Raw genomic sequence first — 18,785 nt, forward strand, 5'->3', positions numbered from 1 at the left:
CAGAAGGGAAGAAATGACTGTGGTGGCCTTCTCAGACCCTGTAGGAAAGGCCTGTACCTATCCAGTGAAAGTGTCTATCTAGACTAAGAGGTATTTTAGTTATCTGACTCGGGGCATGTTGAGTAAAGCTAATTTGCCAGTCCTGAATGGGGGCAAATCCTCAAGCTTGATGGGTAGGGAAGGGAGGGGGCCTGAATAATCCCTGAGTAGTAGTAGAATGGCAGATGGAACACTGAGAAGTTATTTCCTTGAGGATAGATTTCCACGATGGAAAGGAAATGAGAGGTTCTGAGAGGTGGGCTAGTGGCTTGTACTATAGCATAGCCTGCCTTTGCTGGTGTGTGGTGATGAGGCCTGGTGGAACTGCCATCAATAAATCAAGCGTGATCAGGGTGAGGAACAGGAAAGAAGGAAATATGGGCAAATGGGGTGAATGTCAGATGGATCAGCGACATACAGTCATGGGGATCAGGTGTGGAATCAGGAATAATGTGGGAGGCTGGATTGAAGTCCGGGCCAGGAACAATGGTAATTGTGGGACTTAACAAAGAGTGAGTACAGCTGAAGGAGCTGGGGAGCAGAAAGTATATGTATCAGGTATGAGGAAGAAAATAGATTTTGGAAGTTGTGAGACATGTAGAGAGTGAGTTGAGCATAGTTTGTGATTTTTAGGGCCTCTAAAAGTACTAAAGCAGCGGCAGCCGCTGCATGCAGACATGAGGGCTAGGCTAAAACAGTAAGGTCAAGTTGTTTGGACAGAAAGGCTACAGGGTGCAGTCCTGGCTCTTGTGTAAGAATTCTGACCGCACTAACCATGCCTAGGAAGGAAAGGAGTTGTTGTTTTGTAAGGGATTGAGGTTTGGGAGATTAATCCAACATGATCAGCAGGGAGAGCACATGTGTTTTTATGAGAATTATGCAGAGATAGGTAACAGATGAGGATGAAATTTAGGCTTGACTGAAGTAATGGGGGCTATCTGTGAAGCCTTGTGGCAGTACAGCCCAGGTAATCTGCTGAGCCTAATGGGTGTCAGGGTCAGTCTAAGTGAAAGCTAAGAGAGGCTGGGATGAAAGGTGCAAAGGAATAGTAAAGAAAGCATGTTTGAGATCCAGAACAGAATAATAGGTTGTAGAGGGAGGTACTGAGGATAGGAGAGTATATGGGTTTCGCACCATGGGGTGGACAGGCAAAACAATTTGATTGATAAGGTGCAGATTCTGAACTAACCTGTAAGCCTTAGCTGGTTTTAGGACAGGTGAAATGGGGTAATTGTAAGGGGAGTTTATAAGCTTTAAAAGGCCCTGCTGTAGCAGGTGAGTGATAACAGGCTTTAATCTTTTTAAAGTGTGCTGTGGGATGGGATATTGGCATTGAGGGGGGTAAGGGTGATTAGGTTTTAATGAGATTGTAAGGGGTGCATGATCGGTTGCCAAGGAGGCCGTAGAGGTATCTTATACTTGTGGGTTAAGTTGGGGGGATATGAGAGGAGGATGTGAAGGAGGCTTTGAACTGGGGGAAAAGGGCAGCAATGAGGTGTGGCTGTAGTCCAGGAATAGTCAGGGAAGCAGATAATTTAGTCAAAATGTCTTGGCCTAATAAGGGAACTGGGCAGGTGGGGATAACTAAAAAGGACTGCTTAAAAGAGTATTGTCTAAGTTGGCACCAGAGTTGGAGAGTTTTAAGAGGTTTAGAAGCCTGGCCATCAATACACACAACAGTTATGGAAACAAGGGAAACAGGCCTTTGAAAATAAGGTAACGTGGGGTGGGTAGCCTCCGTATTGATTAAGAAGGGGACGGACTTACTTTCCACTGTGAGAGTTACCCAGAGCATCTGTAATGGTCTTGTAGGCTTCTGAGGCAATCGGGCAGTGTCAGTCTTCAGCTGCTAAGCTGAGAAGATCTGGGGAGCAGTCAGTCAGAGAGCCTCGGGCCAGAGTTCCAGGGGCTCTGGGAGTGGCTGCCAGGTGAGTTGAACAGCCTGATTTTCAGTGGGGTCCCACACAGATGGGACGCGGCTTAGGAGGAATCCTGGGCTGTGGGCATTCCTTGGCCCAGTGGCCAGATTTCCAGCAGTTGTAGCAAGCTCCTGGGAGAGGAGGTTCTGGAGGAAGCCCTGGCAGCTGCAGTTCAGGCGTTTGAAAGTTCTTGTGTGCTGGAGATATGGCTGGGGTTTGTCTCACAGTGGAGGCAAGGAATTGCAACTCAGAAATACATTGCTACTTGGCTGCCTCTACTCTATTATTGTACACCTTGAAGGCAAGGTTAATTAAGTCCTGTTGTGGGGTTTGAGGGCTGAAATTTAATTTTTGGAGTTTTATTTAATGTCAGGGGTGGATTGGGTAATAAAATGTATATTGAGAATAAGACGGCCTTTTGACCTTTTAGGGTCTAGGGCTGTAAAGCGTCTAAGGGTTGCTGCCGAACAAGCCATGAACTGGGCTGGGTTTTTCACATTTGATGAAAGAGCCTAAACACTCACTGATTTGGGAGAGGTCAGATAAAGAAAAAGGAGCATTAACTTTGACTATGCCTTTAGCTTCAGCCACCTTTTTAAGAGGAAATTGCTGGGCAGGTAGGGGAGGGCTACTTATGGAATGAAACTGTAAACTGGACCAGGTGTGAGGAGGGGAGGTGATAAAAAGATTATAGGGTGGAGGAGCGGAGGCTGAGGAAGAATTGGGACCTAGCTTGGCCTAGCAAGGAGCAGCCTGGGGAGGAGGGGAGAGGTCAGATGGGTCTGTAGAAAAGGAAGATTAGAAAGATTCAGCAACACTTGGGGTTGGGACTGAGGGGACAGGCGGGAGAGAAAGAAGGAAGATTTGGGACAAGTTGCACTGGACACAGAGACTAGGAAGGGACCGATGTGTAAAAGAATGCCTGGACATCAGGCACCTCAGACCGTTTGCCTATTTTATGACAAGAATTATTTAGATCTTGCAGGATGGAAAAATTGAAAGTACTGTTTTCTGGCTATTTGGAACTACTGTTGAGTTTGTATTGGGGTCAAGCAGCATTGCAGAAGAAAATAAGGCATTTAGGTTTTAGGTCAGGTGTGAGTTGAAGAAGTTTTAGGTTTTTGAGAACACAAGCTAAGGGAGAAGATGGAGGAATGGAGGGTGGAAGGTTGCCGATAGTGAAGGAGGCAAGTTTAAAGAAATGGGAGAGTAGAGACATGGAGGGAAGCGGTTTGGGGGTTCTTACCCTCCAGAAAAGCAGGAAAGGGGTCGGGGTGCAGAGATATGAGGTTGGGGCATGGAAATAAAGGATTGGGGCATAGAGATATAAGAGGTTGGGGTGTGGAAATAAGGGATTGGGGCACAGAGATATAAGAGGTTGGGGCACGGAAATAAGGGATTGGGGTGCAGAGATATGAGGTTGGGGTACTTGCCCCTCCCCCAGAAAAGTGGGACTTGCTAAGGGTGAAGGAGAAGGGGTTGGGGGTTTCTTGCCCCCAGAAAGGTAGAGAAGGGGTAGAGACACAGAAGGGGTTTACTTGCCCCTCCCCTAGAAAAGCAGGACTTGCCGCTAAGAGTGAAGAAGAGGTTGGGGGTTTCTTGCCCCCTAGAAAGGCAGAGAAGGGGTAGAGACACGGAGAGAAGGGGTTGGGGTACTTGCCCCTCCCCCAGAAAAGCAGGACTTGTGGCTAAGGGTGAAAGACCAAGGCAGGCGTCCCTGTGTAGTCTGACACCTCTGAAACCTGGGTGAATAATCAGAGAGGTGTCCCTGCAATGATTAAACACCAAGGGAAGGCTGCCTTCCGTAGTCCGTGACCGGTGCCGGAGTTTTGGGTCCACGGATAAAACGTGTCTCCTTTGTCTCTACCAGAAAATGAAAGGAATTGAAATTAAGAGAAGGGAGAGATTGAAGTGTGGCACCAAGATTGAAAGGAGAAAGAGGTTGAGGGATAGTGAGGGAGGTTGGAGAAGAGAGTAGAAAGAGGCCGCTTACCCAATTTAAAATTGATGAGATGTTTCTTGGGCTGGTCGGTCTGAGGACCTGAGGTCGTAGGTGGATCTTTCTCATGGAGCAAAGAGCAGGAGGACAGGGGATTGATCTCCCAACTGAAATCCCCCGATCCGAGTCACGGCACCAAATTTCATGCACGTCCGTGTGAAGAGACCACCAAACAGGCTTTGTGTGAGCAATAAAGCTTTTAATCACCTGGATGCAGGTGGGCTGAGTCCAAAAAGAGAGTCAGTGAAGGGAGATAGGGGTGAGGCTGTTTTATAAGATTTGGGCAGGTAAAGGAAAATTACAGTCAAAGGGGGTTTGTTCTCTGGCAGGCAGGAGTGGGGGTCACTAGGTGCTCAGTGGGGGTGCTTTTTGAGCCAGGATGAGCCAGGAAAAGGACTTTCACAAGGTAATGTCATCACTTAAGGCAAGGACCGGCCATTTTCACTTATTTTGTGGTGGAATATCATCAGTTAAGGCAAGGACTGGCCATTTTCACTTCTTTTGTGGTGGAATGTCATCAGTTAAGGCAAGGACTGGCCATTTTCACTTCTTTTGTGGTGGAATGTCATCAGTTAAGGTGGGGCAGGGTATACTCACTTCTTTTGTAATTCTTCAGTTACTTCAGGCCACCTGGGCGTATATGTGCAAGTCACAGGGGATGCGATGGCTTGGCTTGGGTTCAGAGGCCTGACAGGGAACACAGGTGTACAGTGCACCACCACACCCAGCTAAGTTTTTTATTTTTAGAGATGAGGTCTTGCTGTGTTGCCCAGGCTTGTTTCTAACTCCTGAGCTCAAGTGATCCTCCCACCTTGGTCTCCCAACGTGCTGGGATTACAGGCATAAACCACCGTGCCCAGACCCATCCCTTGTTTTTTTACCTATCAGATGAACTCTCTTTGTTCCCCATGTAGAGGCAGAGACTATTACCAGTGACATTCCAATTCATTTCCTTTTTCAACTTCTTTTCTGGATTACTTCCCTTTCTTTTAACAAAGAGGGAAAGTACAGTCCAGTGGGGGCAGGAGACATGGGCCTAGCAGGCGGTCTGTGCCACCAGGCTGTCAGCATTAGGACTGAGGCTCTCACAGATGTTCTAGAGCTGCCCCTGGGGCTTTGCCTGCTTTGGCCTCAGGACAAGTGATCAGTGAAGAGCAGTCCAAGGAGCTGAGTCTACCCTACCCTTCAAGATTCCTTACATCTTTTCTGGAAAAAAAAAAAAAAAGGCTTGGTACCTTCAGATTCATATGCAACGGACCTCTGTGCAAATGAAAAGGCTAGTAATTATCAAGAATAAGTATCATAATTTTACAATTTAAAATATTTACTTAGCACTTTTTAAAGTCTTGAAACAAATTACTGCCTAAGGCTGCGTTTTTTAAAATAGTGAAATAGTTTAGGTATCTAAGTTCCAGCCCTCGCAGTAAGCTATTTTTATATGATTTTTATCTATGCCAAATAAGGTACTAATAGCAAGCAATGGGGGAGAGTATTACACGTCTATTGACACTGCATGAAGTCCAAGTTCACCATTATTGTGTCTACACTTATAGCATGGATTTGCCCAGTGCTGCTGAAAGGATGCCCAAGGATGTCTTTCTCCTAAATATTTAGTCTCAGTGGCATGGCAGTTTGGGAAAGGTTGGCCTAAAACAGAAAACCTCTTCTCAGGTGTGGGGATGTTACGGCAGCGGAAAAATGCAAGGAACTTCAAAACTCCTGATGCCCAGACTATACCCTAGTTAGATCAACTGAGTCAGAATCCCCGGGGGTGAGTAAGACTTGAGTGAGAAGCTACTGTTAGGAGAAAAGATGCCTTCTCTGATTGTTTCCATTTCCCCCTTGCTCTGGGCTCTGTGGGCAGGAGAGTGGGAGAAATAAAAAAGAGGATGAAGTGGGGCCTTTAAAACATCTTGGAGAATAACCACCACCAGCACAGGAAGTGCAAGGACCCCGCTCCCCCTAGTGGCAGTGTGCCGGAGGCAGCTGGAAGTGCCTGGCTGGCCTGGCCGGCCTGGGCGGTATGTGTGTTAGGAAAGCCGTGTGTCTTCTGCAGTCTTCCTTTTTATAAAATGTGTATTCTATTTATGCATATTTATTTAAATTTTATTGTTTACCTATTTATTTATTGTTTATAAATATATGCTTTCTGTATTTTTATATTTTATGTTTATATAAAGGTGTCCACTGTGGAGCTCTCTAACATGTTCTGAGTCTAGAGGAGGCAGGTGAAGGTGAAGGCCACACGGTGACCCCAGATGCCGTTCCCTGGGTGGGATCTGATGCCTTATTCTGAAAATGTGGGGCACAGTGGCCTGGCTTTCAGAGCAGATCTGACCTCGGAATGGATTTGTCCCCATCCCTTCAACACACACATATACACACTTTCCCAGTTCCTGCAGAGCAAAGATATGCCTGCTCCTTGATAAAATTTCAGCATTGGTCCTGGTCATTTTTCCCATAAGACTTCAACTATGATCCTTTTGTGTCTTTCTCCTTGTGTTTAAAGCCAACCACATGTATTTTGACATGTGGACCTTTTATACAAAAAGCCGTGATATCCTTTATCCCCACTTGGGTAACATTTCCTGCCCTGGGATGTGGTGTGGGGTAGAAGGAGGGTGAATTCTGTCCTGAGGCTGCTGTGCCATATTCTGCTTGTTTGATTGGGCTTCTGCAACCTCTACTAAGAAATACACACTGCAAAGCAAGGTGAAGGGCAACAGCCCTGAGCACCACTTCCAGCAGGTGCAGAGAGAGATTCACAGCACCTGGCCCATGTGTCTTCCCACTCAGATACCAGTGGAGGCCCATGCACCATATGTCTGGATACCTAAAAGTTTTACATCAAGCTAAGAGACTGATGAATTAATATGTTCTGTCCTCCTACTTTTATAAATATGTGTAAAGTTCTGAGAGGCCAAGCTCAGCTGCAGCCTTCTTGGACTTCTAAGAGTTCTCCCCAGAATGTGATGACCTGGGACAGCTAGGGATCCCCACTGGCAGCTCACCCACCCTCTTTTCCCATCCCCTGGCTTCATCCGACCCCATAAGGAGCCTTCTGCACATAGGCACACTAGCTTACCTATCCAAGCCCTGTCCACATGAGCTTGTAAACAGCCTCCTTTTGGGGACCACAAGGGCCTAGACAGATTTATAATGGTAGCATAGCCTCCATTTGGAAGATGGAGATGTAGAAGAGTCCTGTGTAGGTCTGGAGACATGTGAGCAAAGAATTACTGCATCTCAAGTATCTGGAATGTGGAGAGAAGGGAAGAAATGGGTTCTGGATGGGCTTATTCCATTTTCATCACTATACAAAGAAGAATTTTTAAATTTTTTATGTTGGAATAATTTTAGATTTACAGAAAAGTCACACATATAAGCAAAGAGAGTTCCTGTATACCCCTCACCCAGTTTCTCCCATTATTAACGTCTTACATTACCATGGTATATTTGTCAAAGCTAAGAGCCCATTATTGGTACATAACTGTTATCTAAATTCCAGACATTCTTCAGACTTCACCAATGTTCCTACTGATGACCTGTTACTATTCTAGTATCTGATCCAGGACACTACATTGCATTTAGTTGTCATGTCTCTCCATTTGCTTCTGGCCTATGACAGTCTTCAGTCTTTCCTTGTTTTTCATGACCTTGACAGGCTTTAGGAATGCTGTCCAGGTATCCTGTAGGATGTCTCCTAATCTGGATTTGTCTGATTATTTTGCTCATGATTAGACTGGGGTTATGGAAGGAATGTTGCAGAGGTGAAGTGTCCTGTTTCTGTCCATGCAGGCTGTTGTGCTTTCCATCTCAGGTACAATGGTTCTCTGCAGAGGTCCAAACTCAAATGTCTTCAAAAGCCAGGCAGGTAATACAACTGAGGTGAAGAAGTGGAAAAGAGCAGGATCAAATGACAGGAAGAAACAAAGGGCAGTGGCAAAGCTGAGAGTGCTTCCTCAAATGAAAGGGCTGCAAATTCATGTTTTGTCTACAATACTCTGCTGATCAAATCAGACATTCTGTAGGTTGGCTCAGGCTCCTCCATGGTAAAAACTTGGTACCATACTCTTAAGCATATAGGGTCATACAGACAAGACCGAGGCTAGTCTTTCTGGGCTATACTAACCCGTTTCTCATGTCAGCAGCTTTTGTCCTGAATGTAGCTCCTTGGTAACATTTCCTTGGAAAGTTCTGAAAAAGAGCCTTCACTTGGAAGCCAAGAGCTCTTGATCCCAGCAGGTTACTCACTTGTCAGTGTCCATGTAGCTGACTCACCTTAGGCCTAGATGTTAGAATCCATTTTCTTATCAACCTCACACAGTTATAGTGCAACACGAGTCATTTGTTGCACTTCTATGAATGGGTTATTGAGCATTTCTATACATGCATTGATACATCAATCAAGATAGTCTAGGTTACACTGCAGTAAAAAAACAACCCCCAGGTCTCAGTGGCTTAACATTACAAGTTTCACTAGGATGACCATACATTTTCAAATTGTGCCTGTTGTCCCTTTTACTCTCAAAATGGTCCAGTTTGAAATCCTAGTTCTCCATGATACTACATGTCCAAAGCAAGTCAGAAGAAGGGTAAGAAGACTCCAGCTGGCAGAGGCATCATCTTGACTCATGTTTTCACCACCATTTGGCAACGGGAAGGGAATGTAGCAAATTGCACATCAACTTGTAAGGCTTCCACCCACAAACATTAACTGTAGCTGATCATATGGCCAAATCTAGCTTCCAAGGGGCAAGTGAAGTTCAATGTCTAGAAAATGAAAGCCAGAAATAATTTGTGAATAATACTAATGACTGGATCAGTTATGATCAAATGTTTCATGTGAAAATCATCAAAACCATAATGCTATTTGGCAACTATCAATGAAGATGATGTTTATAAATGCTTCAGCTGATTTTGTCAATGTGAAGATTAATTTTATATGTCTACTTGACTGGGTTAAGGGATGCCCAGGTGGCAGGTAAAACAATATTTCTGGGTGTATCTCTGAGGATGTTTCCAGAAAAGATTAGCATTCGAATTGGTGGACTAAGTAAAGAAGCTCTGCCCTCACCAATGTGAGTGGGCACCATCCAATAGTTTGAAGGCCTGAACGGAATAAAAAGGCAGAGGAAGAGTGAATTCATTTCCTCTGTTTGAGGTGGGACCTTCTTTTTCTCCTATCCTCAGGCATCAGTGCTCCTGGTTCTCAGGCCTTCAGACTTGGGCTAAATCATACCACCAGCTTTTCTGGTTCTCCAGCTTGCAGAAGGCAGATCATGGGACCTCTTGGCCTCCATAACCATGTGAACCAATTTCCATTATGAGTCCCTCTCATCTCTCTCTGTGTCTGTCATCTAATTATCTGTCTCTTAGTGGTTCTGTTTCTCTGGAGAACCCTGACTAATACAGTTGGGAATATTTATCGTGTTACCCTTATAGGCCATGTTTCCTACTCCCAACGCACGCACTGGATATTATGAAAAGGAGGTGCTCTGGGACTCCATCTCTTTGTGGCCTTGAGTTGGCTTCTACTCATCTCTGCCCATATCTCACTCATGATACCACACTGCATTCAAATTCCTTCACCATAGTTCTTTCTATTTCTTCATCCGTTTTTGCTTACTCTTGATTTTTAAGAGTGGTAAGGCATTTCACTCATACCCTTCCTCTCTGGCCATAACTTGTCAGATAGAAAAATATCTTTTTCAAATTTATCCCAGCCATGGAAACTCCTGTTCTTTAAGATTTTTTCTCAATGCAGTATAGACAGTTTACACCAACCATTTTACAAAATATGTTCTAATAGGCCGGGTGTGGTGGCTCACACCTGTAATCCCAGCACTTTGGGAGGCCGAGGTGGGTGGATCACAAGGTCAGGAGTTTGAGATCAGCCTGATCAACATGGTGAAACTCCGTCTCTACTAAAATTACAAAAATTAGCTGGGTGTGGTAGTGCACACCTGTAATCCCAGCTACTCAGGAGGCTGAGGCAGGAGAATTGCTTGAAACCAGGAGGCGGAGGTTGCAGTGAGCTGAGATTGTGCTCACTGCACTCCAGCCTGGGTGACAGAGAGAGATTCCATCTCAAAAAATATATATATATTAAATATATATAGATATACGTTTTAATAAACAACTGTTTTTTTGTTTTATTTTGAGATGGAGTCTCGCTCTGTCACCCAGGCTGGAGTACAGTGGCACGATCTCTGCTTACTGGAAGCTCCACCTCCTGGTTTCACACCATTCTCTTGCCTCAGCCTCCTGAGTAGCTGGGACTACAGGTGCCCGCCACCATGCCCAGCTAATTTTTTGTATTTTTTTTTTAGTAGAGATGGGGTTTCACCATGTTAGCCAGGATGGTTTCGATCTCCTGACCTCATGATCCGCCCCTCAGCATCCCAAAGTGTTGGGATTACAGGCGTGAGCCATTGTGCCCAGCCAATAAACAACTGTTTTAATCAACAGTTTGTTCAAAAAACAAATGCAATATTTAGACCACAGGAAATATGAATCCTGCTGCTGCCCTTTGTTTTAGTTGGGCCACATCTGGAGTCCTCTGGTCAGCTGAAGCCCCACACTTAAAAGGGGGCCTTTCAGTGGATCAGGAGGGGAATGTCTAATATAAAGAAGTATGTTGGAAATGTGATTTAAATAGGAATGGGAATATGTAGGAGGCTGGCAGTGTGTGCCAAAGTAAGTACAGTGCAAACGTGATAGGAGTTAACATGGTTCCTGTCACTAAATATTTGAAGTGCCCAATGGAGTGTTGTCCTGGTATAATACTTTAGGGTGGTGCCACAACTTCTATGATTGTTACTTCCATTTATCTTAATTGCTGTTGTTTCTTTGAAGGATTTCTGATTTTATTCAATTGGCTCATTGTTCAATGTATAAAAAGAAAGGAATTTTTAAAAGGCACTGGAAAATTTCCTTTACTACTGATTTCAGAAACTGATGATGAATGGCTTTTGCAGAAAATTGATATGAGCTGTTTATTAAAAACACATCACAGGACATGCACTTTGCCTGACAAATCACCATAATCTGACCCACAAGATTTGATTTTCAAAACCTTGAGGAATATTTTACATCACTAATGAGAAAAGAAGAACTTATTCATTTATGACCTCCGACATCTATATTAATTGATGGTTATATCCTTTCACAGTTAATATATCTATTAATATACTCACAAGCATGGAAACTAGCCAAAGCAGTTAGGCAATGAATGCTATTACAAACATAGACATATATTTTTCTCAGTAGGGTTGTCCATTTCCTGCCATGGTTTAAATGCCAAGTGTGTAAATAAAAGGACAACAGGATGACATAAAAAGGGTATCCTATAGTGAAAGACCCTTCTAGGCAAGAATAAGCAATCTTATATACCTTGGTCTCCTAAACTTGGAAGCCAGTCAGTTTGTTTCTTAGAATCCTAAGCAACTATAAAATGAAATAAAATTTTAATGCCCTCTTAGAAGGGATGAATAAAAATCTATAAATAAGAAAATAAAAAAATCTTTACTTTGTACATTTGCCATTTCCCTATCCAGTCAGCTCTTTTTTATCAGGCCTAGTGTTTGAAGCAAAATGAAATTGATTCATCGGCTTTCTCGGCCCCAAATGGTAATGTTATCAAGAAGTGAAATAGAGGACTAGAAATAGAAAAATGGAGAGAAATCATGGACTTTGAAGTCTAGCACTTCTGGCCATTGGATAGCTAAGAGTTGCCTGCAGCATAATACAAGTCAGTCCTCTAAGTCAATCAAATTCCCTCCTACTCTTCATCTTCTGGCTTTTTTTTTTTTTTTTCCCCATGAAGTCTTCTTCTCCTCTGCCTATATATAGGGTACTCCATGTCCTCATTGGCTCTTTTCTTTTCTCACACACCATTTTCTTTTTTGGTAATGGTATATACGCTTCCACAACTTCCACTGTCATCCCCAGGCACACAATTCCCCCAAATCAATGCCTTCAATCCAAATGCTCTTTTGAGCTCCAGACCCACATTTCAAACAGTGTTCTGGGTAACTCCATGGTCATTTGATGGACATCATAATATCACGGCCTAGGCAAGAGTGCCTGGCATCTGGGAGCCTGGGCTGGATAGACATCATGAGCCTATGGCCAGTGTTCACAGAGCAGGTTCAAACCACACAGATCATTCAAATTACTCATTATTTTGAAAGAGCTGGGCAGAGAAAGGGGAATCTAAATGGACATAAGACTCTGTGAGAAAAGCAGAAAAAAACAGATAAACATCAGAAGGCTTAAAGTGACTATGAGAGGCAAAGCTTATAGGGATTTACCAAGTTGAAGACAGTAGTTGCGAGGTTCCTACTAGAGCATCTGTGCTCTTACATGGAGCTGTTCCTTCACTTCTGTGGGTTGATCAGAGATGGAACACAAATCAAGATGGATCAATGAGATTCCTCCTAGGACCTTTAGACTTGGAATCAAGAAAGGACAAAAATAATTTCTCTAATAGCTGAATTCTATCAAATGCTTTACTAGAGAAGTAGAGGATAGTCAACAGGTAAAGAGGAAAGAAGCATGCAGTTGCTTAAGATGAAAAAAGAGTTCGTGGCAGCATTCAAGTTCTCAGTTCCAATTGACTCTGAGACTCTACGGTATTACTGCCCTTTGCAATACTTGGTTTTTCCACGATGTAGCACCTGTAATACCCACCCCCATGTGAAGGTTAGGTCAGGTTCATCCTTAAAACCAAAAGAGTTTTATTGAAGACAGTCACCAAATCCTGCTGACACTCTTCAAATGAGTCACATGTTCCTGTTTTCCATTACCTCTGCTGAGTGATGTGCCTCTGGGGGCACAAGGATGTCTTGCTTATCTTTATGCCCTTTCCAAGATAGCATAATGCCTAGCACAAAGAAGGTACTAAGAAAGCATGGATTGGGATGGTTTCCCTCTGCACTGTCCAGTGGCCTATCTCTGCTTTTACAGCACAGTGACTCAGAGATTGCCTTGATGTAGGAGCAAGACTGTGACCTAAGAGGCCTGGGCATGATCTTGTCTCCACCACCCAAACCTTTCCATCATCACATTTGATCATCATTTCTCACTACCCCTTGTCCATGCTAAAATGATGAGGCTATTTCTTCTCAATCAACTCTGTGTTTCTCCCCAATAGACTGTTTTCTTAAACAGAACAGTGAAAATAATTATCAGCCTAGAATGACAGCCTAACATGTCCTTTCAGCATGCACCTTGTGAAGAAGACAGGAAGTATGGGGCAAACAGGAAGAGTAGCGTAATACAGGCAGGGCAACATCTTGGGAAAACTGTCATAAAGACCCACGTCTTATACCAAGGTCTTCTGTCAGCCCCCTGCCTTCTGTTGGCCAAAAGGTTGGGTTCATCCTGTGCTCTTCTCTGACACTCCCTCCTCTTCTATTTCATTCCAGGGCATTCAAGTCCAATGATTTGTTTTAGAAATGCTATCATTTGTTAGCTTAGCTTTTATCTCGGTTGGATGCCTTTCCTGTCTCACTGCTTTCCTTTCAAGGAGGCAGAGCCAACAGTTGACTGAGAGTTTTATTCAACACACCCCTGTTGTTAGATGAAGCTGGAGAAACTTTGATTAACAAGCTTACTCAGGACTTCAGCCATGGTGTAGGGTATGTGTCTGCCACCTGTGTCTGGCACCCTCTGAAGCCTGAAGAAGAGATGAAGTGAGTGGAGCTTCTGTTTGGAATACCAGCCTGGTAAATAAACTCCAGCAGGTGGGGCCCAGAGGATGATTTGCTTGTGTCTGTGTGAAGCAATTGCCTTTATCCAGGTTGCTCTAAATGGTGATGCTAAAGACATTATGAGAGCTCTGAGATTTTTGTGCTGCTCAGGCCTGTTTCTGGTGATGCAGAGTCCATCTTCCCAGGTGATATAGAACTCCTTATTGGGAATTCTGGGGACATGACAGATGAGGCAGAAACAAAAGGGAAGTCAGAAATATAGAGATGAGATGATGAGAAAGAAGTACCTGCAAATAATTGGCAAAGAATAGAGCTGTGGGAAATATTGGTAATCATCATCATCAGCATTCTGAAACTTTATATTTGAGTAGTGCTTTATAATTTTTTAAAATTTATTTTTACAAATTACCTTTGTAATTATTAACTCACTCTTTCTTACAAAACCTTGAGGGCTAGAACCACTCAGGATGTGAGAGATCACGATATAAAGGCACTGATAATCTGTATATACTATAGAAGGCTGAGACCATCAGCCCAGGCTTATTATGGGTAAAAGGGTTATAAAGCAAGGGCTAAAAATGAAAACCTAAAACATTAAGAGAACTGAAAGAAAATATAGAAAACAGCCTTAGTATCTTGATGGAAAAAGAGGGCGGGTTTTGCTTATCAATTCACAAAAATCCAGAAGCCCTACAGGAGAAGACTAACAGATTTGACTACTCCAAGCTTTTTTAAAACATTGTTTTCTATTTTTCATGTATAAGGCTTTCTTCAGATATCTGGGGATCTTTGTCTATTTGCTCATGATTATAAATGGAGAAAAGAGCTGACTAGAAACTGTGTATCTGCATAAAGCTTATTTATTCTGAACATCACTGTTGGATAAACTGGGTAGGCCATTTATTGAGCAATTCCTACTGTCAGTATCTTAGGCCAGAAGTCCTAAGTAAGTCTCACTAGGCTAAAATTAAAATGCTGGCATGGTTTTATTGCTTTCTGGAGGCTGTAGGGGAAAAACTGTTTTCTTATCTTTTCCAGCTTCTAGAGGCTGTCTGTATTCCTTAGCTCCTGGCCCTTTCCTCCATCTTTAAAGCCAGCAACAGCCACTCAAGTCTTTCTCACATTGCATCACTCTGACATTGGTTCTCCTGCCTCCCTCTTACACATTTAAGAACTCCCGTGACGGCATTGGGCTCACACAGATAATCCAGGATCACATCTCTCTCTAAAGTCAGCTGATTAGCCACTTTAATTGCTCTGTGCTATATAACCTAATATATTCACAATTCCAGGGCATAGCACGTAGACATCTTTGGGAAGTTTTTATTCTGTCCACCACAAGTGTATATATACTAATATGTGTGTAAATATGCATTAGTCCATTCTCACTCTGCTAATAAAGACATGCCCGAGACTGGGTAATTTATAAGGGAAAGAGGATTAATTGACTCACAGTTCAGTATGGCTGGAAAGGCCTCAGGAAACTTACAATCATGGTGGAAGGGGAAACAAACAAGTCCTTTTTCACATGGTGGCAGGAGAGAGAATGAGAATGAAGGAGGAAGCCTGTTATAAAACCATCAGATCTCATGAGAACTTACTTACTCACTATCACGAGAATAGCATGGGGGAACCACACTCATGATTCAATTACCTCCCACTGAGTCCCTCCCACGACATGCAGGGATTATGGGAACTACAATTCAAGATGAGATCTGGTTGGGGACACAGCCAATCCATATCAAAATGCGTAGAAAAAGACTGAAAGTACATATGCCTAATTATATAATGAATTAAGTACCTAACAGTGGTTGCCTGTGAAGAGAAGGAATGGGAATTAGGAGAGAATTTAAAAAGAACTGTTATGGTTTACTTGAAAATTATCACATTTTCTTTGGAGTAACAAACCTGAACCAAAGGATTTTAAATGTATTAATAAAAATATCATTAAATTGTAATTATTTACTTACATTTGTCATTTAAACGTAATGTTGTACAATCTGTTTTCTTAGCCACTATATTAAATGGGTTCTTTTTGTTTGTTTGTTTTGTTTTTTTGAGACGGAGTCTTACTCTGTCACCCAGGCTGTAGTGCAGTGATGTGATCTCGGGTCATTGTGACCTCTGCCTCCCGGGTTCAAGTGATTCTCCTGCCTCAGCCTCCTGTGTAGCTGGGATTACAGGCATGTACCACCATGCCTGGATAATTTTTGTATTTTTTAGTAGAGTTGGGGTTTTGCTATGTTGGCCAGGCTGGTCTCAAACTCCTGGCCTCAAGTGATCCACCTGCCTTGGCCTCCCAAAGTGCTGGGATCACAGGAGTTTCAATTATTGAGGTTAGTGCATAACTATGAATAAAAATAGGTTTTAAAGGTATAAGCATATTCTATTTAATAAATACGCTTCTTTAATTTGTTAATGGTGACTGTAAAAGTGTGAAATTTATAGAGAACTGCCTTGTCTGCCTCTGAGAAGTGCAGTTGTATAAGACGAAATAAGAGACGTGTGATGTGAGGCCAATGTGAAAGTTTACAGAAAGTCAACACATTTCCTATCACGTTCTCTTACCTTCACTATAGTTTGTTAGTGATCTCATTAGATGCTTCTATTTCATAGTCTTTTGGCATTTCACTCTTTCTTGTTTCTGATATGTCTCCTTCTTTGTCTTCATAGTGTTAGTTTCACTTTGTCCATTAGCCCATTTGCCTCTCACTTAAGCACTTCTTTGGCGTTTTAACTATTTTCATACTCCTTAAGTTATTTAGACTTGATTAAACAAATAAATACCCTAATATGCATGAAAGTATTTGCACAGATAATTGTCAGAGGCATATAATTTCAAAAATGCTTTTACATACTATTTATTTAGTATATAAAAATGTGGCCAGCCATGGTGGTTCATGCCTGTAATCCCAGCACTTTGGGAGGCCAAGGCAGGTGGATCAACTGAGGTCAGGAGTTTGTGACCAGCCTGACTAACATGGTGAAATCCCTGTCTCTACAAAATACAAAAAAAAAAAAAAAAAAAAATTCCAAGCCACTTGGGAGGCTGAGACAGGAGAATCGCTTGTACCTGGGAGACAGAGGTTGTGATGAGCCGAGATTGCACCATTGCACTCCAGCCTGGAAAACAAGAGCAAAACTCCATCTCAAAAAAAAAAAAAAAAAAATCTTTTATATACCATTTTAAAATAAACAACACTAGTTTAAGGTTACACTTAAAGAAATTTCAAGCTTACTTTAAAAAACTAAATACTTGAACATATACAGTTCTTCTAAGGACTACCAACCTTATATCTATTAAAGAAAACACTTGTGAATTAATAGGCATGGTTGTCACATGATCACAGGATGCTTGATCATTCATTGGCTAGGGTTATCACATACAAAGCTATTTCAGGCTACCTGACCCTTTTAAAACAAAAAAAAAGTATATATGTAAATTTTTTTTTCCCAAAGAGAATGAGAAAGAGAGGCTCCCACATAGAGAAGAATTAGAGTTTGGAATGAGTCAGAATGTGGTAGGGAAATAGCAGAATGGCTGTCCAATACTAGCAGGTCTACAAGTAGGGGACAGAGGTGCTGGTTAACTGTGGAGAATGGTTTCTCTCGGTAGCCCTTTGCTGTCATCCAGCAGAGACAATGAGGAAGACCTGAAACAAGTAACAGAAAGGCTGTGACTCAGCTGAGAGGTTGGAGGACATAGTACCCCAGGGAGAAGTGTTTTCTTTTCTGCAAAGACAGAACAGGAGAGGGAGAGTCTCCCATTTCTGAAGAGTCCAACAGCAGAAACAGCAGTCTCCAAGGCCCTGTCTGCAGGGCAAAAGGGACATGTCAGTGGTCCTGTTAAGTGGTAACAGCTATGACCACAGCAAAAAACCTGTAACTTTCTTGACTCCGTGGCCTACACCACCTACTCAACCCTTAGCTCATTCAATCTGTAAATATTTCATCCAATCTACTTATTATTTACAATTACATCATGCTCTTTGACAGTCTTGGTGTCTTCTCTACATTGTTTTCTATCTGTAAGTTGTCTCTTCAGAAATGAGTCTGTGTTTTTAAAACTTCTTATGAATATGCAACACAGACCATACACAAAAGCTCTTTGATGATGACTGGAATTAAAGAAAGGGGCAGATTTCACACTCACATGTGTTTGGACAAATCTCAAAGAACCAAAAGGTTTGAAAAAGATAGTGGGTGTAAAGATTTTTGTTGTTGCTGCTGTTTTCAATAAAGCACAAGCCTTCTTGCATCCAGCGCTCTTGAGTAATTGATTTTAATTAAAAAATAAAAGAAAACAGAGTCATAACATCCAGAAAAGATATACAAATGCTTGTAAAATTCTAATTGGAGACAGTAAATTGAACATGTTCATTTAATCCCATTTCCTCCACAAATTCAATTAGTACATCAATATGATGATTTTTTTAAAGCATAAACTCTCAGGAAAAAGAAATGGAAGAGAAGACTACAGCAACAAAATTATGGAAGCTGGGGAACTAAAGGAATGACCTTAGAGGCAAAGAAAGTGGAATCCTGAGTTGGCATAAAGGGAAGTTGAGAAAAATTTAGCAGACCCCCTCAAAAGGCTTAGGAATTGATAGCACCAAGACCTCTGGAAGTTGGAGTATGTGTGTGATTAAGGATAAGCATAACTGAAAGTACATTAAAGAAGTTGTTAGATTCTGAGTCCAAATGGCTGGCATTTGCTTCTCTTCTATCCTGAATTAAGACTGGAGATTTGTTCTCAAGATACTATAACAGAGCTTCTCTGGACTGGGAGACTTAAAGATATTTTTGCAGTTACTATTGCTACGTGAGAAACCAGCCCAGAACTAAGCTGGATGGAACAATCGTCTGATAATACTCATAGATTCTGTGAGTCATTCAAACAGTGCACGACAAGGACAGCTTATTTCTGCTCCACACATCTGGGGCTTCTCAGCTGTAAAGATTCAACAGCTTGGTGCTGGGGTCATCTGGAGGTATCCCCACTCAACATGCCTGGCAGTGGATACTGTAGATTAGGGTCTCTGCTGGGCTCAGTTGGCCAGAACACCTATATGGGACCTCCCAATGTGGTCTCTCTGCCTGGGCTTATTTGGG

Source organism: Pongo abelii, chromosome 2 (assembly GCF_028885655.2).
Source record: "Pongo abelii isolate AG06213 chromosome 2, NHGRI_mPonAbe1-v2.0_pri, whole genome shotgun sequence".
NCBI lineage: Eukaryota > Metazoa > Chordata > Mammalia > Primates > Hominidae > Pongo > Pongo abelii.